At 44.8% G+C, this 13,815-nt stretch overlaps 1 pseudogene; it reads right to left on the bottom strand.

The window, feature by feature from the left end:
• Window positions 1–6,017: 6,017 nt before the first annotated feature.
• Window positions 6,018–6,135, bottom strand: LOC126210246 (5S ribosomal RNA; annotated as a pseudogene).
• Window positions 6,136–13,815: the final 7,680 nt, after the last annotated feature.

Below are 13,815 nucleotides of genomic sequence, written 5' to 3'. Positions count from 1 at the left end.
TGCTTTCGGCGCCTGTTTAACAGCGAAAGCCGCAATGCAACGTTCGTCTCTAAGCATGTAATTAGGCGACCTGTGGGGCGGAATATGGAGACCGTTGTCGGGGCGAATGTGAACGCAGACTTACTTATGTAGCTACTTATATGGACATGGTTTCTGTTCTTTCGGACATGTCCGAAAGAACAGACACCATATGGCTCTGAGCACTATGGGACTCAACTGCTGAGGTCATCAGTCCCCTAGAACTTAGAACTAGTTAAACCTAACTAACCTAAGGACATCACAGACATCCATGCCCGAGGCAGGATTCGAACCTGCGACCGTAGCGGTCTTGCGGTTCCAGACTGCAGCGCCTTTAACCGCACGGCCACTTCGGCCGACAGACACCATATCCATATAAGTATATAGTTCTGGCAATACCGGCCATGACATTCTTCTTCTGTGCGGATGCACACATATTACCCGCACTCTTAAGGGACTTGGTAAGAATGTCTTCCACGAGTAATGAAAGTGTTGGGTAGGAATACTACGAATGTAGTGTGTGGACATGTTGTTGTTGTGGTCTTCAGTCCTGAGACTGGTTTGATGCAGCTCTCCATGCTAATCTATCCTGTGCAAGCTCCTTCATCTCCCAGTACCTACTGAAACCTACATCCTTCTGAATCTGCTTAGTGTATTCATCTCTTGGTCTCCCTCTACGATTTTTACCCTCCACGCTGCCCTCCAATGCTAAATTTGTGATCCCTTGATGCCTCTGGACATGTCCTACCAACCGATCCCTTCTTCTACTCAAGTTGTGCCACAAACTTCTCTTCTCCCCAATCCTATTCAATACCTCCTCATTAGTTACGTCATCTACCCACCTAATCTTCAACATTCTTCTGTAGCACCACATTTCGAAAGCTTCTATCCTCTTCTTGTCCCAGACCGAGCGAGGTGGCGCAGTGGTTCGCACACTGGACTCGCATTCGGGAGGACGACGGTTCAATCCCGTCTCCGGCCATCCTGATTTAGGTTTTCCGTGATTTCCCTAAATCGCTTCAGGCAAATGCCGGGATGATTCCTTTGAAAGGGCACGGCCGATTTCCTTCCCCATCCTTCCCTCACCCGAGCTTGCGCTCCGTCTCTAATGACCTCGTTGTCGATGGGACGTTAAACACTAATCTCCTCCTCCTCCTCCTCCTCCTCCTCCTCCTCCTCCTCCTCTTCTTGTCCAAACTATTTATTGTCCATGTTTCACTTCCATACATGGCTGCACTCCATACAAATACTTTCCAGAAACGACTTCCTGACACTTAAATCTATACTCGATGTTGTGTGGACATATAAGGTGAGAATGTGGATCTCGCGGGAGGTATGTGTGAGAGAGTCCCTGAAGTCGCACTCTCCTCTGTGCCCTCGGTGGCTCACACGGATAGAGCGTCTGCCATGTAAGCAGCAGAGTCCCGGCCGGGGCACACATTTTCACCTGTTCCTGTTCATATACATCAACGCCCGTCAGCAGCTGAAGGTATCAACATACACTTATTCTGAATTACAGACGTCCAGCAGTGTGTCTGCCACTCACATCAGTGCAGAAACCGGCCCTTGTGCTATGGAGTCGGAGACATCGCAAATGACCACTAGGCTACAAAACGCTTTCATCGATGAATTTCAGTTTGCTGCGCCACCGTAGCTTATTGGACAGCGCGCCTGCTTGTCATGTCGCGCATCCCGGGTTCGTTTCGCGGCCGGGTTGGAGATTTTCTCCTCTCAGGGACTGGGTGCTTGTGTCATCATCACCATTTCATCATCATCGACGCGCATGTTTCCGAAGTGGCGTCAACTTGAAAGACTTGCACCAGGCGATCAGGTCAACCACCGGGAGGCCCTCGTCACACGACATTTCATTTTCATTTCAGTTTGCAAAATGAATATCACCACACATTTATTTGGAGATACCGTGAAACCTCTCGAGAAGACCAAACCTATAAGTTGACACCCTATATAAACGGCCGTATTTTTAAGGAACGGAGATAAGCTACCAATGTATCTACATTACCTTCTTTTCCCGACCAACGACCACTCTTTAACTGACAATATCCTCCCTTTGACACGACTACAAACAATCATAGAGAAGGGAATTACAATACTACATTACTGTAAGGTTTCTCGCTGACAATGTGACACAACACCTTTAAAATATCATTGTCATTTGTACTTCTAATAGCAAACATTTCTGATCACTCCTCTGTAGTGAAGTCACGGCTACTTTAAATAAATGAAAATTGTTGTTGTTTCACTAGAACAGCAAATTTCTATTATTAGAGATAGTGAGAAAGGAAAATCTTAGCGTCAGTGAGTTTAATTGTTGAGAGAGTCAAATACAGAATACAATTGCAGCTCGTGGCAGGTTTTTAAAGGAATGGGTAGAAAACGCCAACAAAAATTAAAAATGACGGTGGCAACCATCTGAAGACGTTAATAATGCTGCTTTACTGCGGTATAATAGAGCATGTGCCAAGGCATTGCCTATTAGTGGAACGATACTACAAGAGAAACCTCTTTAAATTTGTTTCTGATCTTGGAATTCGTAATTTTAATGCAAGCAACGGCTGATTGGACGATATCGTGTCCGACACAGTCTTGTTTTCCGAGCAGTCTGTGGAGAAACTGTAGAAGTTAATCAAGATGTTTTATCCGACTGGATGTCGAGACTCAGCGTAATTACAAGTAGCTATTGTGATAGTGACATTTACAACATGGATGAAACTGGTCTATTTTTAAAGCTATTCCAAACAAAACAGTAGGGCGATCAATGCAAAGGCGACAAAATGGCGAAACAAAGATTAATGATCTGTCTTCGTGCTAACCTCTGCCGTGAAAAAGAAGCAAATTGTCCACGGTGCTTCAAAAATAATTTCCTTGCTTGGCGTTTCTTGGCATACAAATAAAAATTCATGGATGGCGTGTGCCATTTTTCGTCCTTGGCTGACAATTTAATTCAAAAATGAGTATAAAGAGACGTAAAATCCTACTTTTCGTAGATAACGCACCATGTCATTGAAGCGAAAAGTTATCAAACGTGGACGTAAATTTTTTCCTCCCAACACAACATCGTGTGTTCTGCCTCCTGACCAAGGAGTGATACGGTCTTTTAAAAGCTTCTGCGTTCCCTTGTTGCGAAAGTGACCGTAGGTGATGCTATCAGCTGGATGGAATGAAGTGAAAAACGAAACAACTAGAGAATGTTTCATTAATTCTGGTTTTCAGTGTTCACAAAATGTGGATGTTAGAGAAGAAGAAGATAATGATGAATCAATTAACTCCTCAGTCAGCTATGCGATGTTGCCAGTATTGAGTTGCACATTTCTACAGTGAACGAAGACATTGAGTACTTCAATAGTGATGATAATTGGGAAAATGTTGCGGAAATGAACCCAGATCCCCATCACAGTGAAAACCAAGACAGTAATAGTGAATACGACGCAATTTTTGTGGAGGCAATCCCTTTAGCGATGCCTTACGTATTATTGATAGACACAAGTCCCTTGCTTCTGAGCTTTCCAACCAGAAAATGATGTACTTACTGTCTGAAGTAGGAAAGGAATATGAAAATGTGACTAAACAAACGTACGAAAAAGTGTGTACAGATGCCAATTTCCGTGTATTGGTGTGCACTGTATTATTGTTACGGTTATTAATACATAATAAGAACTTGTTTTTCATCGTAGCAATTGTTGTCATTAATTGTGTTTAAGTCATTATGTTCAGAACTACATTTTACCTTGGTCACGTTTTAAGAAGACCAACCCTCCAGACGACCTCTTTCTCACAACCATTCAAGTGGTCAGCTCGAATAGGTCTCACTGTAAAACGGTGAAGTGTTAGGGATGAGGGCGAGGAATCATGTTTTATCGATGTACCATCATAGCTTCGTTGGTGATTTGAGCAGTATCGTCAACGCTCAGGGGTACAGAGAACAAAGTACGAATTTCGGAACTATAACTGGTTCACACTTCCTCTTCGTGAACAAATCGCCATTTCAAGGCGACAAGCATGGACCCGTAGTGGATAGTTTGTATGGAAACTGCAGCCACTCCTTTTATAATGCTTTTAAAATTTTTATTTGCCCATAAGCCAGCCTCCAAACCACTGCAGGCTCGTAATCAGTATCGTTATGTAATCCTAGAACTTGTGAGTAAATCGCTTCTTCTACATCACGTCTACATTTATATTCTGCAAACCACTGGATCTTTTTCCGTCCCATGAGTGTATCGAGTGGGAGAAAAAGTTTGTCAAATCGTGCCTTCACAATGTCTGCAGACAAATAAGTGCAAGACTGTTGTATATTCCTAGATACCTCGAAAGTGATGCTTGAAACATTGCAGGCGGCTTTCACGTGATCTTTATTCAAACGTCTGCCAGTTTAGGTTTCTCACATATCCGAAGCGTTCACCCGTGGGTCAAACAAACACGTGAAAAGTCGTGCAGCCCTTCATTGAATACATTCAATATGCCCTTTTGCAGGTTCATATGGTTCAAATGGCTCTGAGCACTATGGGACTTCACATCTGAGGTCATCAGTCCCCTATAACTTAGAACTAGTTAAACCTAACTAACCTAAGGACATCACACACGCCATGCCCGAGGCGGGACTCGAACCTGCGGCAGTAGCAGTCGCGCTGTTCCAGACTGAAGCGCCTAGAACCGCTCGGCCACAACGGCCGGCGCCTTTTTACTCCTATTCGGTATTGGTACGACACAACTGAGCAATATTCTAGGATCGATCGCACGAGCTTTTTATTCACAAGCTCTTTTCTAGACTGATTGCATTTATATTTTCATTTCAGTCGTTTCTCTTAGCTGTAATTGTTTGTTTTTCTGTACATCTCAGGCGCACTGTTGATCTTCCAGGACTGAAAACATTGTAAAAACATAGAGTTCTGTGTGCACAAATGGAAATACGTCTAACACACATCGCATTGTACTGTACCTCGAAAAGACTGAATGGCCTTAGTTGAATTAGCAATTGCTTCATGCGGAATGCGCGTTTGTATAATAAATGCGATGGAAAAATATTAAAGTATGGTGAGCTATGAAAGTAATTTATTCTGCTAGGATTAATGTGATTGTGATATCTGTTATACCAAATGGAAAATTCGAGAAATTCTCTTCCGATTCTAAAAGTATCAGACCATGCTTGTCAATATCCGTAGTCTCTATACATGTTTTTATTGTTTATTTTCACACACGCCCAGCACTCCCGAACTATTATCATTTATGGCACGAACATCCTTTCTTCAACCGTAATGTCTTTCCAGTTTTCAGCATAGGTTTGTCTTTTGTTTACCTCTTTCTCATACACTGCAAAAGCAGGGTGATTTTAGGTCCACCAAATGTTAAGTCTGCGGTTAACTTGGAAAGCGATTGAAGACGTTCTTATTTTCCTGGTCCATCGAGTATAATCCGGTATCTCGATGCCACAAAGAGTTACTGTAATGTTTCTTTACTTTTTGTAGCCATAAGTTGGCATCTGACACTTGTTCAGTGGCTGAATACAAGGCGTCGCTTGTAAGCGGCTTGTACAGGGTCCTTGGCCATGTTCAGTTTTACTGATTTCCAGTCGGTTGTTCTGTTGTAATAAAGCCGATATGTGCAGGAGTTACACAGATGTGCAAAAACCGGGATAAATAAATTTCCGCAAAAGGATGATCGTCGCTTAGAGTGACGACGTAGTGATTAAAAGAACACATCAGCCCATAAAGGAATTTGCATAATCTCACAGGAAGAGCTAATTCGCATTTCAGTTTAGAAACCAAGTATCAGATGATGCACACTCTCCGTCATCAGGCCACAAGTGGTCCATCGGGACCATCCGACCGCCGTGTCATCCTCAGTTGAGGATGCGGATAGGAGGGGCGTGTGGTCAGCACACCGCTTTCCCGGTCGTTACGATGGTTTTCTTTTGAGCGGAGCCGCTACTATTCGGTCGAGTAGCTCCTCAGTTGGAATCACGAGGCTGAGTGCACCCCGAAAAATGGCAACAGCACATGGCGGCCCGGATGGTCACCCATCCCAGTGCCGGCCACGCCCGACAGCGCTTAACTTCGGTGATCTGACGGGAAACGGTGTATCCACTGCGGCAAGGCCGTTGCCGTCAGATGATGCGGAATTTGATTAATTACATGAGCTGTGCAACCGACACAATGAATAAACTAAGAGGCACACAAAAGGTATTCTAGTACTCAGTGCAGTTCTGGAAAGTCTTATCTTCAGTACACAGTTTCATCTTTGAGGATTCTGTCTCACAATGACGTCGATTGCTTTTTCTAACTCAAGTGGCTGCTTCAGTTGAATGTAAACCTTAGCTCTTAACCCAAATGAAGGCTACAAGAAGCAGCTTTTAATTGATTCGGTAGGTCATTGTTTAAATAGTTAATGTCAGAAGGACTTTGGCGCATCTATTTGGATTGGGACGATGGGGGGGAGCGAGGGGGCAGCAGATCATCTTTCAGTTCTAGAAGCTTGCCAACTGCATAGCGCTTTCTTGGCAAACGTGGTAGAAGCCAGAGTCATCCTTCCTTCTACGTCTGCCTTTAGCAGATGTCGCAGTCTTGAAATGATAAAAAGCTAGTTCATGTGAACTTTCGAAGTGCACACTACTAATACGAATAATGCAGAGAATACGGGACTTGGAAGACATATGTTCCTTATCTGACCCGTCTAAAGCAATTTGTCGCGAGAAGTCTAGAAATCCGAAGAAATCAAAACACATTGCTTCATTCACTGCTTCAAAGTGAGTAATCTTTTAAAACAAAGCAGAGAAACTAGCAAACAAACATTTCAGACTACTGTATAGCGGATGTTCCAGTCACGAAATCACGAGTAAACTGATAACGTATGGTGTTTTTGGCCAACACTGCTGCTCTCCCGCAAAGCGAGAAGTGGCGACAAGAGAGGCGGAAAAGAAGAAAAATAATCCCGGCGTCTCGGAGACGCGGCGGTGACCACACAATTGCCTGTCTCTTTGTCCGTGCAAGTGGGTCGGTCTCAGACGGCTCCCAGAAAGCTGCCGTCGGCCCAGATCTGTCCGCAGTTTCCTGCCGCACCCTACACGTATTTCCTGCTCTCAGCTCGCCATACAATTCTGTTGGACGCGTCCTCCGTTCTGAAACGAACAGGCCAAGCAACTCCGCGTAACAGCACCACTTCTATGGTAGAAGTACTTCACTACTATACAGGTCCATTTTCTAAAGTGACCTACTTGCGAGACCAATCGGTGAGATGGGAAAAGCACACACATAGTAAAAATTAAGGATGGAAATGCCAGTTAAATGTGTAGCTGAATCACCTGGCTTAACATTCATCTTATCGCACAACTTTCTCTTTCTGCCTATTCGAACCCGAAATTTATCAGTTTCTGCAACTTAATATAGTGGAACCTCGCTTATCTGGATCCCCTGTTCACCCAGACCATTTTTTTCCGTAACTGCACAGTATATGTTAATCCGTGAATAATAGCCATTGACGACTGTAGAAACTCTTCCACGAAGGGGTAAAATTCCAAAAGTACGAGCTTTGATAAGACTGCTTCGGTGTGTTTGAAAATATGTGCCATAAGAAACACACAGAAGTACACTAATGGCCATTAAAATTGCTACACCACGAAGATGACGTACTACAGACGCGAAATTTAACCGATAGGAAGAAGATGCTGTGATATGCATACAATTAGCTTTTCACAGCAATCACATAAGGCTGGCGCCGGAGACGACACCTACAACGTGCTGACATGAGGAAAGTTTCCAACCGATTTCTCATACACGAACAGCAGTTCACCGGCGTTGCCTGGTGAAACGTTGTTGTGATGCCTCGTGTAAGGAGGCGAAATGCGTAACATCACGTTTCCGACTTTGATGAAGGTCGGATTGTAGCCCATTGCGATTGCGGTTTATCGTACCGCGACATTGCTGCTCGCGTTGGTCAAGATCCAATGACTGTTAGCAGAGTATGGAATCAGTGGGTTCAGGAGGGTAATACGGAACGCCGTGCTAGATCCCAACGGCCTAGTATCACTAGGAGTCGAGATGACAGGCATCTTATCCGCATGGCTGTAACGGATGCTGCACCCACGTCTCGATCCCTGAGTCAAGAGATGGGGGCGTTTGCAAGACAACAAACATCTGCACGAACAGTTCGACGACGTTTTCAGCAACACGGAGTATCAGCTCGGAGACCATGGCTGCGGTTACCCTTGACGCTGCATCACAGACAGGAGCGCCTGCGATGGTGTACTCGACGGCGAACCTTGGTGTACGAATGGCAAAATGTCATTTTTTCGGATGAATCCAAGTTCTGTTTACAGCATCATGATGGTCCCATCCGTGTTTGGCGACAACGCGCTGAACGCACATTGGAAGCGTGTTTTCGTCATCGCCATACTGGCGTATCACCCGGCGTGATGGTATGGGGTGCCATTGGTTACACGTTTCGGTCACCTCTTGTTCGCATTGACGCCACTTTCAACAGTGGACGTTACATTTCGGATGTGTTACGACCCGTGGCTCTACCCTTCATTCGATCCCTGCGAAACCCTACATTTCAGCAGGATAATGCAAGACCGCATGTTGTAGGTCCTGTACGGGCCTTTCTGGATACAGAAAATGTTCGACTGCTGCCCTGGCCAGCACATTCTCCAGATCCCTCACCAATTGAAAACGTCTGGTCAATGGTGGCCGAGCAACTGGTTCGTCACAATACGCCACTCACTTCTCTTGATGAACTGTGGTATCGTGTTGAAGCTGCATGGGCAGCTGTACCTGTACACGCCATCCAAGCTCTGCTTGACTCAATGCCCAGGCGTATCAAGGCCGTTATTACGGCCAGAGGTAGTTGTTCTGGGTACTGATTTCTCCGGATCTATGCATCCAAATTGCGTGAAAATGTAATCACATGTCAGTTCTAGTATAATATATTTGTCCAATGAATACCCGTTATCATCTGCATTTCTTCTTGTTGTAGCAATTTTAATGGCCAGTAGTGTAGTTGTATTTCAAACGATTGATAAGAGCAGCGTTTAGTAAGTAATGCTACATATTATTTTTCTGGGCTAATTTCGGTTGAAAAACTGCGGAATTTGTCGTGGGGCATCGTGTAATATTCCCCCTGGAGTGCCTTTAGTTTCATGAAGTTCCGAAAGGTGGCAGCGCTATATGCAGCCTTCAAAATGGCGTCTGTAACAAAAGTGCGTTCCAAGCAGAAAGGTGTCACTGACCTTCTTTTGGTGAAAAACCAGAGCATCGTGGATATTCATAGGTGGTTGTAGAACGTCTACGGGGAAATGGCAGTGAAAGAAGCACGGGGAGTTGTTGGGGGACGCGCCTTTCATCATCGCAATAAGATGGCGAAAACCTTTCCGATTTCCCGCAAGGCGGCCGGCTGCACACAGCTGTGAATCCTGCAATGCGTTCGTCGCCACAGAATGGTTCAAATGGCTCTGAGCACTATGGGACTTAACAGCTGAGGTCATCAGTCCCCTAGGACTTAGAACTACTTAAACCTAACTAACCTAAGGACATCACACACATCCATGCCCGAGGCAGGATTCGAACCTGCGACCGTAGCGGTCGCGCGGCTCCAGACTGTAGCGCCTAGAACCGCTCGGCCCCTCCGGCCGGCGTCGCCACAGAAATGCAAACGAACTTCTCCCTCTCCATGACAACGCAAGTCCTCATTCAAGTCTGTGCATCCGACAGAAACTAACAAAACTTCACTGTACTGTTCTTGATTCATCCCACAGCTCCAATCTCGAACCTTACGACTTCCGTCTGTTTGACTAAAGGAAGGGTGCACTCGGCGGGAAGCAATGCGTGGATGACGGAGAGGTTACTGATGCAGCAAGACGTTGGCTCCGGAGTCGACCAGCAGAATTGTACTATGCGGGTTTACTGTCTTCCCCGGTAAGGTGGTGTAAGCCTGCCGCACTTAACGGAGATTATGTTGAAAAATAGGGTTTTGTAGCCAAAAGAGTGGGGATTAATATGGTGCAGTGAGATTTTGAATGATGCCAACTTGCTTTCAGGAAAAAAAGTGTTGCGTTACTTATTGAAAGACACTCATAGTTATCCACATAAACTTTTTAAATAAGTAAAAATATGAATGCCGCCTTTTGATTAAACGATGTGATGTACACGATTAATTCAAGGGTATGCAAGAGTTCAGAAATAAAGCTAGAAAATGTTGAAAAATAAGTTATTCAATATATTCTTAATATTAAGTTAAAACTGAAAACTAAAATCCTCAGATAAAAAAATTTGGAACGACTGAGAAAATCCTGTTGCATATCGGAAAAAAAATCAACAAATTCCGCACTGATACTCCTCACACTTGAGCAAGAGGTAATAAACGTAAAAGAGCGGCTTATTTAACTTTGGTATCATTCGCAGAACTTTGAGCACTTTGTTGGCTTACCCAACGTCGCAGTCAATCACCGTAATAGATTTATTGCATTATTTCCACGGTTACTATTTTTTAATTCTGGATGGCGTATCTAAAGTTGAACAAAATGTGTTGAGAGCTCGTTAGGTAGAGTGTAGCCCAGGGCCAGATATCACTTGAACAATGGTGTCCAACATTTCTCAGACCATTACCCCTAAGTCCAATCGGATATTGGTCAGTATCCCCCTCCCAGCCCCCAGAAATAATCAGCATTGGCCTCTAACTAAAACTCAGAATGAAAAAGAGCTTACTTTGAAAACTTTTATTTTTAAAATGGTGAATGAATAATACTTAATTTTTGTACGAGTTCTGTTAATCCATAGACTAATGGTTCAGTGAGACAAGTAGTAGAATGCTCTCGTGCACGAGGGCGGCCCGGGTTCGATTCCTGGACGACGCAAATAATACTAATTCTTTCTCTGGTGAGAGATATTGTGGAATAGAGCAGCAGTGTGTACGGTACAACGTTTTATGTTGTTGTGGTCGTCAGATTGGATTGATGCAGCTCTCCGCGCTATTCTATCCCATCTAATCTTCAGCATTCTAATCTCCATGAAACTGGTATTGGCATGTGTATTCAAACACAGAGATATGTAAATAGACAGAATACGATGTTGCGGTCGGCAACACCTATATAAAACAAGTGTCTGGCGAAGTGGTTAGATCGATTACTACTGCTGCAATGTCAGGTTATCAAGATGCATTTGAGTTTGAACGTGGTGCTATAGTCGGCGCACGAATGATGGGACTCAGCATCTCTGAAGTAGCGATGAAGTGGAGATTTTCCTTTCACGAGTGTACCGTGAATATCAGCAATTCGGTAAAACATCAAATCTCCGGCATCGCTGCTGCCGGAAAAAAGATCCTGCAAGAACGGTACCAATGACAACTGAAGAGAATCGTTCAACGTGACAGAAGTGCAATCCTTCTGCAAATTGCTGCAGATTTCAATACTGGGCCTTCAACAAGTGTCAGCGTGCGACCCATTCAACGACAATAACCGCTATAGGCTTTCGAAGCCGAAGACCCTCTCATGTACTCTTAATGACTATACGACACAAAACTTTACGCCTCACCTGGGCCCGTCAACACCGACATTGGACTGTTGATGACCAGAAACATGTTGCGTAGTCGGACGAGTCTCGTTTCAAAATTGTATCGAGCGGATGGACGTGTACAGCTATGGAGACAACCTCATGAATACATGGACTCTGCATGTCAGCAGGGGACTGTTCAAGCTGGTGGAGGCTCTGTAATGGTGTGGGGGCGTCATATGGCACCACTGATACGTCTAGATACGCCTCTGACAGGTGACACGTACGTAAGAATCCTGTCTGATCATCTGCATACATTCACGTCCATTGTGCATTCTGATGGGCAATTCCAGCACCACAATGTGACACCTCACACGTCCAGGATTGCTACAGAGTGGCTCCAGGAGCACTCTTCTGAAATTAAACAGTTCCACTTGTAAGATGGCAAGAACTATGCCCCTTACATGAAGTCATTAAATATCACCTAACTCACGTTGAGCGAACAGTAGGGCTGAACAAAAATGACTGACAAGGCACAATGCATCTTGTAGAGGGTATAGTATGGACGTATTGGAATAATTAATGTCGGGTGATAGTTTTAAAGTAATTCACACGACATGAAAACTTTGTGGAAACGCGTCGATTTACTGGAGGCTAGTTTACCCCAGAGAAGTACTCAGAATTGAGCGTGGCCGCCGGGGGAGCGGTTAAGGGAAGCAACAATAGGCAGCTTATGGTGGCTCAAGCTCTGAGAAAGCGGTAATGGTGCGTGGCCTCCAGCCTCCTTAAGATGAGTGACAGTGAATGGGTGGTTGACCCCGACTCCATGCTGGTGTACCGGGAAACAGATGGAGAACTTGTACGCCTGTTGATAAATGTCCGTCGTCCCATTTTCTGTGAAACATGCGAGAAAGCTGCGCAAAGCTACAGTGGAGCGGTCAACAGAGGTCAAAATATACGTGTTCGTGACTATAGCAACTTTACGCTGAATTCACGGTCCGCAGAGTCTGAAGCAAATCAGGTGAAGAGCGACAGAATAAAATATGCTGGCCTCTGATGGGAATGTAGGACCAAGGAATTTGAAGCACTCTCCTGGGAGTCAGAATTCCTGAAAACTTGGTGTTGTGCAGACGCTAACCTTGATGGGTGGCCTGGGGGAGCTAAATGATAGAAGTTGAGAGGAAGGGAAATTTTGGGGGAATTTGTTCTCTTCCCAGAGCAGGCATTGGTCGGCGCTGGGATGCAACACATAATTAATGGGACTTGCGCTGCAATTGGCGTAAGTGATTTTGCTGGAGGGGAAACCAAGGCGAAGAGCGGACTGTGAGAAGTCTCCATAGAGGTCTTCCGTTCCCAGCTTGCCTAGAGTGCGGCCGTGGCGTTCTTTACTCAGCTTGTCTGAGAAAGAATGAGCATCTCTGCAGGTTAAGACTTATCAAATTGAACGATTGAGCTTGGAGATAGGAAGTTTTGGTTCACCTATATACTGAACAACATAGCTAGGAGTGAATAGACGAGCGCAGCCTTGCAGCACCACGAGGTCGGCCGACGTCCACACAACGACGCCGCTCTGCCACGCTGTATTCGGTGATATTGCGCCCGCTCCGGCCACTGATTAATTTGTTGGATCACGTCGGCAAAGTTTCCACGAGGGTTTCATGGGCCGTGTATTGTAGAATTCTTCTCACACTTCGCATTACGCCTGGGTCAGTCGATAGGAATTACTTTTGAGTTATCGCGCTTTGCTCAACGCAAACGCAATTTATTACCACTGCCTGATAGGAGAGTCTTATAATGTGATGATTGAAGGTCGGGAGTGAAAATAAATTTGTGCTAATCGACTGCATCTGTTTTCAATCAGGTAGTTGAAATCCCAAGTCACTTTCTTAATTAATTTTATGTTCAACATTTGCATCTGGTGTTCAATAGCTGAATATAACATCAATGTGCACCCCTTTTTAATTTAAAGTGATCAATTCTGAATAAACTAATGTCAACACTGCCACCGTAGTTCAATCAGGAGTCACAGGGCCACATTACTTTTTTTGCGTTATCCGATATTGCGGCAGTTTTGCACTCTCTGTTGATCTGTTAGTCAATTAGTTGGGGTGAACACACGCCAAAACCAGCTAAGTGACGGGTGGGGTGTTCACACTAGCCACCAAACTCCCGAGACATGAATATCTGGAATACTTTGCAACTTTCTGTTCAGAAGAGATCTGCACCCCCTCGTACTCTTACTGATTTAAGAACAGTCCTGCAGGATTCATGGTGTCACTTCCCTCCAGCATTACTTCAGACATTA

Source organism: Schistocerca nitens, chromosome 1 (genome assembly GCF_023898315.1).
Source record: "Schistocerca nitens isolate TAMUIC-IGC-003100 chromosome 1, iqSchNite1.1, whole genome shotgun sequence".
Classification (NCBI taxonomy): domain Eukaryota; kingdom Metazoa; phylum Arthropoda; class Insecta; order Orthoptera; family Acrididae; genus Schistocerca; species Schistocerca nitens.
This window is presented reverse-complemented; position numbering and strand designations above follow the sequence as displayed.